General features: G+C 33.3%; 2 long non-coding RNA genes across 3 annotated transcripts in view; one reads left to right on the top strand and one right to left on the bottom strand.

Annotated features, from left to right (window-relative positions):
- Positions 1–1,017: 1,017 nt before the first annotated feature.
- The window catches only part of LOC128250319 (uncharacterized), a 25,702-nt gene continuing 14,219 nt past the window's right edge, over positions 1,018–12,500 (bottom strand). For both annotated transcript variants that reach the window (XR_016237705.1, XR_008266327.2), the window contains exon 2: positions 1,018–1,067. This is a non-coding gene — a long non-coding RNA (uncharacterized LOC128250319). The remainder of the gene's footprint in view (positions 1,068–12,500) is intronic.
- LOC149131574 (uncharacterized) lies at positions 1,777–8,722 on the top strand. The gene is made up of 2 exons (XR_016237704.1): positions 1,777–3,915; positions 3,975–8,722. It is a non-coding gene; the product is annotated as an uncharacterized LOC149131574 (long non-coding RNA).

Genomic DNA, 12,500 nt, shown 5'->3' with positions numbered 1-12,500 from the left:
TACACACACATTTTACAAAAAAGGAAAAAAACCTACATTGCTGATTAACACCCCCACACTCTTACATTTTTTTTTTTTTATTAAAGAACAAAAATATATACATATATATATATGTATGTATGTATATATATATAAATATTGATGGTTTTTAATTTCTAGAAACTGCAAATGGAATTTAGATGGTGCTCAGATAGAAGTTTCATGTTCTTGTCTTTGAGTTTTGTGGCTTTTTTTTAAAAAAGAAAAAATAAAACAAACTTTTATTTATTTTTTTTTCTCTCCCTAACGAGGAAAAAAAAATCAACGTGACATGGAATTTTCTGGTTGAAGTACAAAAAAAAAATGAATTTATTTATTATATATATATATATATATATATATATTTTTTTTTTTTAGGTGGCTTTATTTCTGGAAATTTCTACATCTTTATTAATGTTGAATTCAATGACAATTTGCAACATTTCCATCTCCAGTCACATTTTGTTTTGTCAAACCATTTCTGAAATTCTTTCTTTTTTTATTTTTTTTTTTTTTTTTTTGTGGTCAAATTCTTACATTGTTTGTAAAAAGTAGTAAGACTTGACCATTTTTCTACTTCCTGTCTGTTTTATTTTTTTATTTATTTATTTATTTCATTACAACATTTCTTCAACTCCATTTTCTTGTTTGTTTTTACAAGATTTTTTTCTTTTCTCTTCATATTCTTTGTAAAAAAAAAAGACAAAAACAAAACAGTCCAGTATAAAAGTTTGTCTAAGTTCTTTGTGTTTTGGGAATCTCTTGGTGGCTTACTGCTCACAGACTGCCCTGCTTTTACTTCCCAACGTCTCTCTTTCACATACATACAGACCGTATACACTCACCTATGTATGTTGAACATCTCTATTAAGATAGAAACCTTAAGTTTTTCACTGACAACGAGATGGCTGATGGTCAATTTTCTGTTCTGTGTCTCTACTTTTAATAATCCGTTAAATGTTAACGATATTTTACTTCTTCAATTATAATTTAGACGAGTTCTTTTTTTCTTCTTCTTTCTTTCTGTCTTTCTTTTTCTTCTTAAACATCTGCAATGGAAAGGAATTGTGCCCGTTTTGTGAAACCAGTTCAAATTTTCAAATTTTAAATCATTTAAAATGCAAAACAGTAAAACTATGAAAATTAAAAAAAAAAAAACAATTAATTAATTAATGCTGATTATTTAATGGAAAGGAAGAAGGAAGGAATGGTTGATTGAATGAGTGACAGAGAAAAAGAAACCGAATGAAAATAGTGTTCCATGTGAAGAAGAATTATATTTGAATTGTCAAGTTGCTCCTCCATGTCTAAATTTCCTCAAAGACATAACAACAGTGCTTCTGGGTTGCCGCTAGGTGGGGGTGGGTATGGTTGGGTGTTGTTACTTGTCCCTTGCTGCTGGGTGGGGGGTGGGGGTCTTAGCAATGAGTTGTTATTGTCCATCTTATTGCATGTCTTGGACATAGATATCAAGCGTTGACCAGTCAAAGACGGTGGAGTTTTAGTGCTAGTCCTCTTTGTGCAGTTGGTTAAATTCTCTTATCTGTTTGGTGTTTGCTCTTCTCACCACCACCACCAAATTCTCTGTTGAGGGTGTCAGGGTGGAGGGAGGGGGCATGGGAGTAAAACTTGTTCTTTCCCCCCCCTCTTTCTATTTTTATTATTTTTAATTTTATATAAATATATATATATATATAAAAATATCTTTTTTAGAATTGTTTTATATTTTTATCGTCAGTTTTATATTTTATCGTCAGCTTTTTTTTCTAAACTTTAAAAAAAAAAATCAATGAATATATAAAAGAGGGGTTATGAGGGAGAGAAATTCCATCGATTTCTTTGGCTCAGATTATACAAGAACAAATGAAAATAAGAAAAAGATAATGTAGGAAGTGTAAAAGCTATGATTAATGGGAATCCATTGGCGCTTCGAGTAGGGGTTTTTTGTTCAAGGCAATTAGCTCAGCTGTTGATTTATCTCCCTTTGGTTTTCTAGCTCTTTACATTTCCTCAAAGACACAGATGATCATCATCATCGTAATCATCTTCATCATCATCATCATCATCATCTGCTGTCCATTCACCACATCTCTCCTCTAGATTTCAGTCAAGGAATGTTCTGCTACATTCCAAGAATGGCTTAATGTATTGGCTAATAAATAAACAAAGTTGTTTCTCTTTTGTGATTGGAATTAATCAATAGTAAAAATCATTGAACAGTCAAAATGTGTTTGTCTTTGAAATGCTTCTCTGAAAATGTCTTTTCTATTTATTTATTTACTTTTTCTTTATTCACTTATTTTTGTTTCTGCCCCCCCCCCCCCCCAAGTGATGAATTTCTGGCAGACTCACTTTATTTCTCTTTCTTTGTTACTCCCCCCCCCCACTCTCTTGTATTATTTCTATTTCTTGTACACACATGTGTGTATACATACATATATATGTGTGTGTGTGATATAACATGCATATACATTACATAACTATATGTACATTTCTGTTTATGTATGTGTATTATTTTTAAACAAGAATATTATTGACAGTAACTTTGAAGTTTCAAGCCATTGTCCTTGACTGGCTTAACTGGCTGAAACTTCAAAGTCACTATCAATAATATTCTTGTCTAAAAATAATAAATTTGTACTCTACAAACATATAGAGTAACCCATCAGATTAATGTAAAATTGTTTTTATTAAAACTTAACATAAAAACAAACATTGTATACACACACGCACACACATATAGAATCACTGGAATGTTCAAATTGTTCATCAGAAACTGCTTGGTAATTGTTAAAGACGTTCTCCAAAGCCAAGATGTGAGGCTGCAGTCGCTTAAAAGTTGGCACTTGATACAATTCTTTGATCTCAAGAGGAAGACTTCCCTCTAAATGCCCATATCTGCACTTTGCTTAACAAATTGACCAAAGTTTGGTCAGTTCTGCTGCTGCTGCCGCCACCCTTGTTTCTCACAAGCCTTGAGTTCATTTCTGTCTTAGCATTCAGTGTGAATGGCTGAGCACAACCTGTTCACTTAATTAAAAGGTAGCCAGCTTTTATCATTTCTATGTCAGCTAGTTTACTATTTAATGTCTTGAAGATGTGTGTGTGTGTGTGTGTGTTACTCTAAACGAAGTACATCTGAGAGTTTTATAGCAAACGGGCTTAAAGAGATGGCTTAACCCAGCAATTCTTAACCTGGAAAATTACAGTATTTCAGGGATAAAGTTTGAGAATTTTAATTGTTCTTAGTTTGAAAAACAATTTTTAAAAAATCATTTTTTTGCACTTTCTGCTAGATTTATTTTTCTTATTGTTGATTTTTAAGAGTGTTAATGTTAAATTAGTATAAATCTGTTAATTTTATGTAATAAACTATTATAAGTTACATATATCATCCCTTGATACTTTGGACTGAGGTCCCTGTTAACAGGTCCCTCATATTAAAAACAAGGTATGAACTCTTACAGTATACAAATTAGTCACAACTGTAATTGTTGAGTCTGTAAACAGATTGGTTGCTTGTTTCTTTGGGATTGGCCAAACTGATGAGAATCCAAATAAGATTTGAAAATTAATTTAGGTTCTTCATTTTTTTTTTCTCAATTTACAGAGAAACAGCTAAATTAGCCCAATTTATATCAGTCTTATATCGATTGTTTTCATAGAGAATGCTGAATGGCAAAGAAGGTGGGTGGGGCAGTGAGGTGTAACAGAAAAGGATTGTTACAAAACACTGGATTGGTTTAGGGTCTTTTCTAGTCCGGTTCTCAAGTTCACACCAATACTTTGGTTCAGAAAAGAAAAATACAAAATGAGAAGAAATTTATATTAAGAAATTCTTTTGAAAGCAAGGGATGCATCCATTTGGTGAGGCTGGCAAGGAAACTGGACGACAAGGTGACGCAGTTCTGCAATTGATTGTGTCTTTGACCAACATTTTATAACTGGACGACAAGGTGACGCAGTTCTGCAATTGATTGTGTCTTTGACCAACATTTTATAACTTGCAACCTGTTGATGGTAGATTCCATTAAGCTGTATATTGTTGTAGGTTGAACCTTAATCAAGTAAATATATAATCAAAGATACTCTAGCCATGACCATCCCTTCTTTTTCAGAGACAGTATCCAGTGTCTTTTCCTTATTTAAGATGGTTATTGATTTGAGGGAGATGTAGCTGCTATTTCTAGCAGTATGTTTCACCCTATAGAGGCTCTTGACTCATTCAAGCTGAAAGTAGATACTTTAAAATAAAAAGTAGGCATGCCAGAGATAAGAAATGAGTTTAAGGTGAGGTAAAAAATATTCTACTTTGACAGTTGTGTCATAAGGAATTAAGACAAGTCATAAAGATATTTTACAGGTGACTGTCGTTGGACATTGCAGTTTTTCAACATGTTTTTATCTCTTCTGCCCCTGAAAAAGGGAACAGTTTTTTTTTTTTTTTAATCTTATTTTTATGATTTAAATCCATCCAGAGATTTTAGTTTTTTTTTTTTATTATTTTTCAAATATCAATTCTTTATTTTGTAGTGCTCACATTCTCTCTCTCTCATTAATTTTCAGCTTAGCTGTAAATGTTTTATTTGTTTCATGTGTAAGGGTGTATGTATGAAAACAGGGGTCGAGCTTGATACTTTGATCATAGTCCCCTTCCTTAAACCCCTCCCTTTTTTGAAATTTTACAATTATTTACCAAGTTCTCTTCGAAAATTCTTCATAATTCACTGTCTTTTCTTTTTTTCTTTTGTCTTTTGGAAAATTATTTAATAATTAATATAAATTTCACAAAAATAATGAAGAAAGGCAATTTCATAAAATGGAGCAAACAAAAACAAATAAAAAATAAAACCCAGAAAGTATCTCTTTTTTTTTTCATTTCATATTTTTGTCATCTTTTTTTTTTAAAGAAGTATATATTTTATTAACTCAGTTTGTACAAACTCATATCTAAATTATACATCCATTTAAATTATTTCGGCTGTTTTTCCCCCTCTTTTTCATTTTTATCTATCACCAGCCACCACCACCACCATCATGATAAAGAGAGTAAAAAGAAAGAAGAAAAAAACGAGTATCCCATGATGCAATATAAATTCTTTTTTCCATTTTTTCTTTTGTTTTCTCTTTTCTTTCTTTCTTTTTCTCTCTTTTTTTATTTGCTTCGCATTGATTGAATTTGGTGATGTTTTTATTTTTTGTGACAACCGTATATATAAACACTGCTAGTATATATATTTATGAAACATTTCCTCTTTTACATTCTTTTTACACGCTGTATAAATGTAATTCTTTTTTTTTCTTTGATGAGTGTACATTAAAAAAAAAAAATCATCTGATTTTTTTTGCCTCTTCTTATCTGAAACTGTTTTTATATACAAAAAAAAAAGAAAAATTTCATGATTCTTTTCTCGAAATTTAGTGCCAACATAGCCTAAACTTCTACTGGACATCTAAGCCAAGAGCTCCTCTATAACTCTCTTATCTGGTGCGAAGGGGAGTCATTCGAAATAGGAAGCCACCCTTTTTTCACAAGGCTACCTCACTTACCCTATTTTGCTCTAACCTGTTTTGTTGTTGTTGTTTGTTTTGTTCTATTTTCAAAGACTTTAGAATTTTATCATTCATGATGTGTCGTCTAAATACATTGAACAGACATAATTTGTGTCATTGAAATAGGAAACTCTAGTAATTATAAATAATAAACTGACTTAAGAACACTAATCAGGTAATTAGAACCCAATGTATTTCTAATACTGCACAGAATTGCTAGATTACCGTGGTGAGGAAGTGTCCTCCATTCCACATTCCTACATAAGCCTGAAGGTCAGTTCAGAGTAACATTGATTAATGAATGACAAAATGAAAAGGAGTTACGTAATCACATTCATTAGCTTACAGCTGTTTTGGTTATAAGGAACTGTGAATCCAGAGTTGAGTGTCTTATAGTATCATGAGGTAATGGCTCTGAAGAAGCAATGTGGCATTCAACTCTGGGTGTACATTTCCTTATAGCAAAAATAGTTGTAAACCAATGAATGTGATTATGTAATTCCTTTTCATTTTTATCACTTATTTATTAATATATATATATATATAGATGGTACTCTTGCATGGCTGTAACTTTGATGGCTTAAAGTTAACAACTTTAAACCATTTCAGTTTTAATCTTTGTTATCAAGTTATAATTTATAAATAATTGTATTTTTGTCTCAAGAAAAAGAAAAGACTGCAGAATCCCCCATGAGGTACAGTGGCAATGAGATTCAGGTGTTTTTTTACTGATGATGATATAGTTCATAAGTTAAAAATCTTAGTGGTACTCTAATCATCGTGATGGATCCCTGAACAAGGTATATAACTCTGTTGCGTATCTGATGTAAAATAGGTCCAGCTTGTATTTCATTTGTTCATTGGTTAGTGTAGATAGGAAAGACATCCAACTGTAATGTAAAGACCCCTAATAAAACTATAAATATATAAAGAAATAAAATGTTACAATCATAACACACACACAGAGTCTCAGGATTCTTCTCTGATGTTGTGATCTCATCATCCATTTCTCTCTTTCACACATCCTCAATTCTTGCACCCTTTTGATGCCAACCTGCCTGACACAGCTTCCGGTTCTGTGACGCAAATTTCATGTTCTGAAATTCTGGTGAATAATGACAAAAGTTATTTTACTAAAATCTTCATTATTTTCATAATCAGTTGATAAAGCAGAGGATTTCAACAGAAATATGGTAAGCAAAGGGTTAAAATTGCAATTCTATTTTGGTTTTCGAGTTTATTTTTGAGGAGACACACATGGTGTTTGTCTCTATAAGTTTAGTCATGTTTTCTAGATATTTACTCAACTCGGTGTTTATAGAAGATAATGGTTTAAAATTCTGAAGTCTACGTCAAAAGCTATTATTTTCTTCCATTCATTCATTGAATTATAGTTTTATAAAAGTTCCCACAGTGAAAGAATATTTTGCATTTCTAAAACACACACACACACACACATGACTAGATAGATCCTCTGTTGCACATTATTGCAAAGACTAATTATACAAACTATGCATATAAAATGCAACCATTCTCCACACACACATTTGCTACCTTTGTATGTAACCCCATTTACCTGTTCTCACAGATGGTTTATTCTTCAAAGAACTTCTTTAATATCAACAGTTGGTGGAGTAAAGTGAGTCTATCTCGAATTAATGCAAAAATACACAACTGTTAGCAATGTTGAGCTGTAGAGTGGCTTCTTGATGTAGTAGTACCTTTGATGTTGGGTGGGGGGTATCTTGGATAATCATGTGACACCATCATGTTTGCTTCTCTGGAAGTTGGAGTGATGCCATGAAGTATGGTTTCTTTCTTGTTGGAACAATCCCATGTATGTTTGGGCAATACTTTGAAATGGTATCTTAGATGTAACACTTCTCTCAAAACGGTATCCTGGATATCAGAGTAATATTCAGATAATGGAAGGTCACTCTTGTTCAGTACCCTGAAATAGAGTTTCTGGCATTGGATTGGAACTCAGGGTAGAAGAGCAGTGATAGCATGAAGCCATACCCTGATGTTAGGAAGCATTGTCTGAGGTGGCACCTAATATGTTGGAACAACACTTTTAGGTATTGAAATGAGTGAGAAACTCTAAATCACAGCACAGGTGTTAGTTGGGACGCTGGTGGTTTAACACAATGTTTTAGTTAAGGAATGGGTCAAAGCTTCTAATGAGCTGGAGATATTTTTTTGTTTTATTATTATTCTCACTTTCTTGGTGTATTTATTGCAAATGATTGTATTTGGTTCAATGTTGGCAGAATGGAGAAGAGTAAAGTGTTTGGTGCAGAGACAGTTCAGATGTGGAATAAATAAGTTTGTCGTTAGGATGATGGAAAGTGAAATTCCTCAAGCGAAATCCTTTATCAGAGAGAGAGATTGTTACCAGACTGCATCAACTGATTAGGAACTAATGAACCATCATTGCTTTCCTTCTTTGGATCCTTCTGTTTATTTGGTACAGAATTTTTGGGGTTACTGAAGCCTGCTATTAACACATACATACATCTCATTTACATATATCTGCAACATCTATGCGTGTGCAGACACACTTGCATTTGAACCCCTCACATATACACACCCTTCATGTACATAACTCTATAAACATTTCCCAACATGTATATATGTGTGTGTGCATGGCTTGTACAAGTTTTTTGTGCCTGAAAATCTGTTGTTTGACCATAGAAAGTAATTTTTTTTTAAAAACCCAAATCAAATTTACATCCAGACATTATATTCATGGAATATCAATAACACAACCCTTGCCAGAAAATTGCCTGAGCAAGACCCAAGTTATTTCTGTTTTTGTGAAGTACAACAATTAGTCAGGTCAAATGTTCTGTAGCCAGGTTCAAGTTCGTATAATGACTTCCTTCATAGAATCAACATAAGTTTTGTTTTTTTCTTTTCATTCCCACCCCTGTATTCTTCTCCATAAAACTGGTCTTTAGGAATTAAAAAGGAAAAATTTTTTTAACTGCATCAGTTGTTCTTTAAGCTTTGTGCTGTGTCTCTGTGGCTGGGGTACCATTATGGCTTTGTATGAGTTCTTCACTGGCACCAAACATTATGTCTTAAAATATTTCTGTTCTGAGATGAGGTTTCTTACAAAAGGCAGTAAAGATTTATTGCAATCTATAAATTTATCTTTTGTCTTTTTTTCCTTATTTTTTAACTTTTGTTTGAATATTTGCGTTTTGATTGTTTTAAACACACACATACTCTTGTTTATGTTTCATGCATATAAACACACACACACCCATGTGGCTTTGAGCCCTCAGTGACTCACATAACTCATTCAATTATTGTCTAAGTGGTTGAGTATTCCACAGACATATGTCCCCTTAATGGAGTTCTCAGGCTGCATAACTGACAAGGTTAGACATTTGACATCTGGACACAAACTATAGAAAAGCTTCCTCACAGTTTCCATTTCCCCAATTTCACTCACAGGCTTGTCTTTTGATTGCTAATTTCTTGTCTCTGGTCGCAGATCCCATAAACAATTGCCGTGCCAGTGAGAATGACGACTTTCCCAGACCAAGATTCATAAAAATGGGAAGAAATTCAAACACAAAAGTATGTTTATGTCCTGTGTTTTCATTCCCTCCTACCATCCTGTTTCCAACGATAATGGCATTTCCATTCTTGTCAGGATTTCATTGTGACCCTAGCAGGGTGGCTAACAGATGCTATGCCTTGCCAAGAGGGCAACCTGTGATTTTGTCTGGCACTGTATATTGAGTGTTCATAGCTACAGGTCATTCCTCTGTACACAAAGTGGAGGCCCAATGGATGGCAGTTTTCATCACCACACGACACTCACAGACTCAGGTCAGCTTAAAGACCCTGCTTATCATGGTTTCTTGGGTCCAACCCAGAAACTCGTGATTTTTTTTTTTTAGGTAACTCTTGATCACCACACACACACATCTATATTCATAAATCTCTGCATATGTATATACACACACACACACACACACACATATATATATGTATGTATTTAAAGTTTGTTAAAACTGTTTTCCTTTCTCATAACTTAGTCCTCTGATGGTCATCAGGCATAAAGCATTAATCACATTCACAACTGTATGAAGCTCAAGTCATATGAAAGGAATTTAATTTAAACAAACCATAAGCAATTCTATAAGATGGACCAGGGTTCTCACTTCTTTGTGGGTTTCACAAACTTTTGAATATACTTTACATATGCACATACAAAGGAATTAGTATATATATAATGTATGTTTAAATTCATACATACATTTGTACATAACATATGTGTGTGTGTGTGGCATCTAGCAGTCATCCAGATTATGGAAAGCACCTGTAAAGGAGATCAGTCATGACAAACATCTTTTGAAATGACTAAAGTCCAGTTATTGATGTACAGCCTTGGCATATAATCACTGGTGCTATTTCTGTGGATTTTCTGAGAAGACATAATTTATTACTTGCTCTCTCTCTCTCTCTCTCTCATATGAAGATGAATAGTTGATAGTTCAATTCATGCTACAAATGTTTCAATAACATGGTAATTTATTTGGACACTGTATTACATAATTTTCGTCATTTTATATATTAAATCACCAGCCATTTCTTCAAGTGACCTGAATCATTGGTAGACAAATCAGTCTAATGTGTGTGCGTGTGTGTATACATACGAACAAACAATTCTGTTTTGCTCCAGCAGGACCAATAACCAGTTGCAACTCCATGTTGTTATAATCATTAATATCTGCCAGCTCCAGTCGTGAAGCAATGTCAACCTATTTATGCAATCAAACCAGGCTCTCTTCTATAAACAGCAACATAAGCACAGAGCAAAATATTTTATAATAAATGACAAAAGAATTAATGTAATTATATTTCAGGGCTCATTAATAAGTGCTGCTCTTTATTCTTATAGCTTCGTCAGGGTTAGAGTTAATTTAATTTATTACTAATCCAGAATATATTCATCCTAGTTCCAATGAGGCTCTGAGTATACAGAGTGGCACCAGTTATTGAGTGCTGCTTTAATGTATGTATGCATATGAAGTGTTTAGGGCACTCAGAGGTGTATATCTTATATCTGATCTGAGGATCTGTAACATGAAATTGAAATTATCAGTTGTGAGGTGGTGTCAGGTTTTGCAACCAGAAGTGACACTCTCTCCTCGAGTTCTCTTACACTCCTTGTCTGTGCTTACACACTCATATGTACATACATGTTGGTGTGTGTGTGTGTAATATGTACATATATATAATGGAATTTAAACCTTAAAATCCATGGTAAAGTACCAGTATTTAGAACTTCATGTGTATTTCTGTTTGTATTATTTGGTATGATATTGTCACAGAGTACAAAGATAAAGCTAAACAAAGCATGAAAGATTGTTTATATGATATTTAGTTCCACCTTCTTACATATATTTCATTAGCAAAAAATGATTATTAGTTACATAAGCAAAACTGTACTGTCAAATCTTCAGAGATATGTAAACTTCATGTGTAACTCTTACTGGATTGCTAAATTATTGACAGAACGAAGCATCATAAGCATATAAATGTATGTATATGTGTGATGAGTAATCTTAAGATGCTGATAATTGGTCTCAAATTACAGTGATATCCTGTGTTCCACGGAAGACCTGTATAAGCCATTCAAGCATAGAAAAGTCATGTGAAGTCATGTTTGCTTGAATTCTCATGAGATACACACAAACCTTTACAGCAACTGAAATGGTTTCACATTTGTTTCATCTATATTATGCCCTTGCTTCAGATAAGGACAACATATGCCAAGTGGTCAGAGTGGAAGGTTGAGGTTTCAATCTACATCTTATGACGCACACACACACACACACACATATATATATATATATATGTATGTATATATGTTGCAATCTTGACACATCAGGAATCTTGCAACACAAAATTCATAAATATGTAAATCTATATATTAGGCGTGGCTGTGTGGTAAGTAGCTTGCTTCCCAACCACATGGTTCCAGGTTCAGTGCCACTGCATGGCACCTTGTGAGTGGATTTGGTAGATGGAAACTGACTGAAGCCCGTAGTATATATATAGATGTATGTATGTATATGTGTGTGTGGTTGTCCCCTCCCCAACATCACTTGACAACCGATGCTGGGGCATTTACATCCCTGTGGTGGATGTGTTTACGTCCCCGTAAGTTAGTGGTTCGGCAAAAGAGACTGATAGAATAAGTACTAGGCTTACAAAGAATAAGTCCTGGGGCTCATTGGCTCAACTAAAGGCGGTGCTCCAGCATGGCCGCAGTCAAATGACTGGAATATATGTGAGAATCCTTCATTCAGTAATAACCCATTTCTCTCATACACACTCATATTGTAGCAGACCACCACCACAAAAAAAAAAAAGAGAGAGAGAGAGAAAGAATGTATAATCTTAAGTGATTTATGGAAGTTTTTTTTTAATCTTTTTCTTTGTATTTTTCTTCATGTTTCTAGAGTTTTTTTTTTCTTTTACTATCTGGAAGCCGTGATCTGAAAATTGTCAACAAGTTTGGTGTGTTTGGGGGTGGGGTGGGGAACAGAAACAAAAGGGGGAAAAAAACCATTAAATAAATGAATAAAAGAAGGATTTGTCAATTACTTTTCATGACATCTTTTTTTTTACCGGAGAAAAGGAAAAAAGCAATCCTTCCTTGTCGATTGTGAGTTTTACTTTTTTTTTTTTTTAATAGAAGGAAAATGAAATTTAAAAGATAAGAAGCAAACGATAAATAATCAAACAAAAGATGAAAATAAAAAGAAATTCATTTTTGAATTAAGGAACTGGACAGACAATTTTGTCTTTAAATATATATATATATATTGTTGCTTTAATCGGAGTGTGTATAGATATTATTATGATATCTTATTATATAGTTATTGGCGGTGCTCCAGCATGGC

Source organism: Octopus bimaculoides, chromosome 20 (assembly GCF_046866305.1).
Source record: "Octopus bimaculoides isolate indiv1 chromosome 20, ASM4686630v1, whole genome shotgun sequence".
Classification (NCBI taxonomy): Eukaryota; Metazoa; Mollusca; class Cephalopoda; order Octopoda; family Octopodidae; genus Octopus; species Octopus bimaculoides.
Note: the sequence above shows the minus strand (reverse complement) of the source record. Positions and strands in the feature narration are given on the sequence as shown.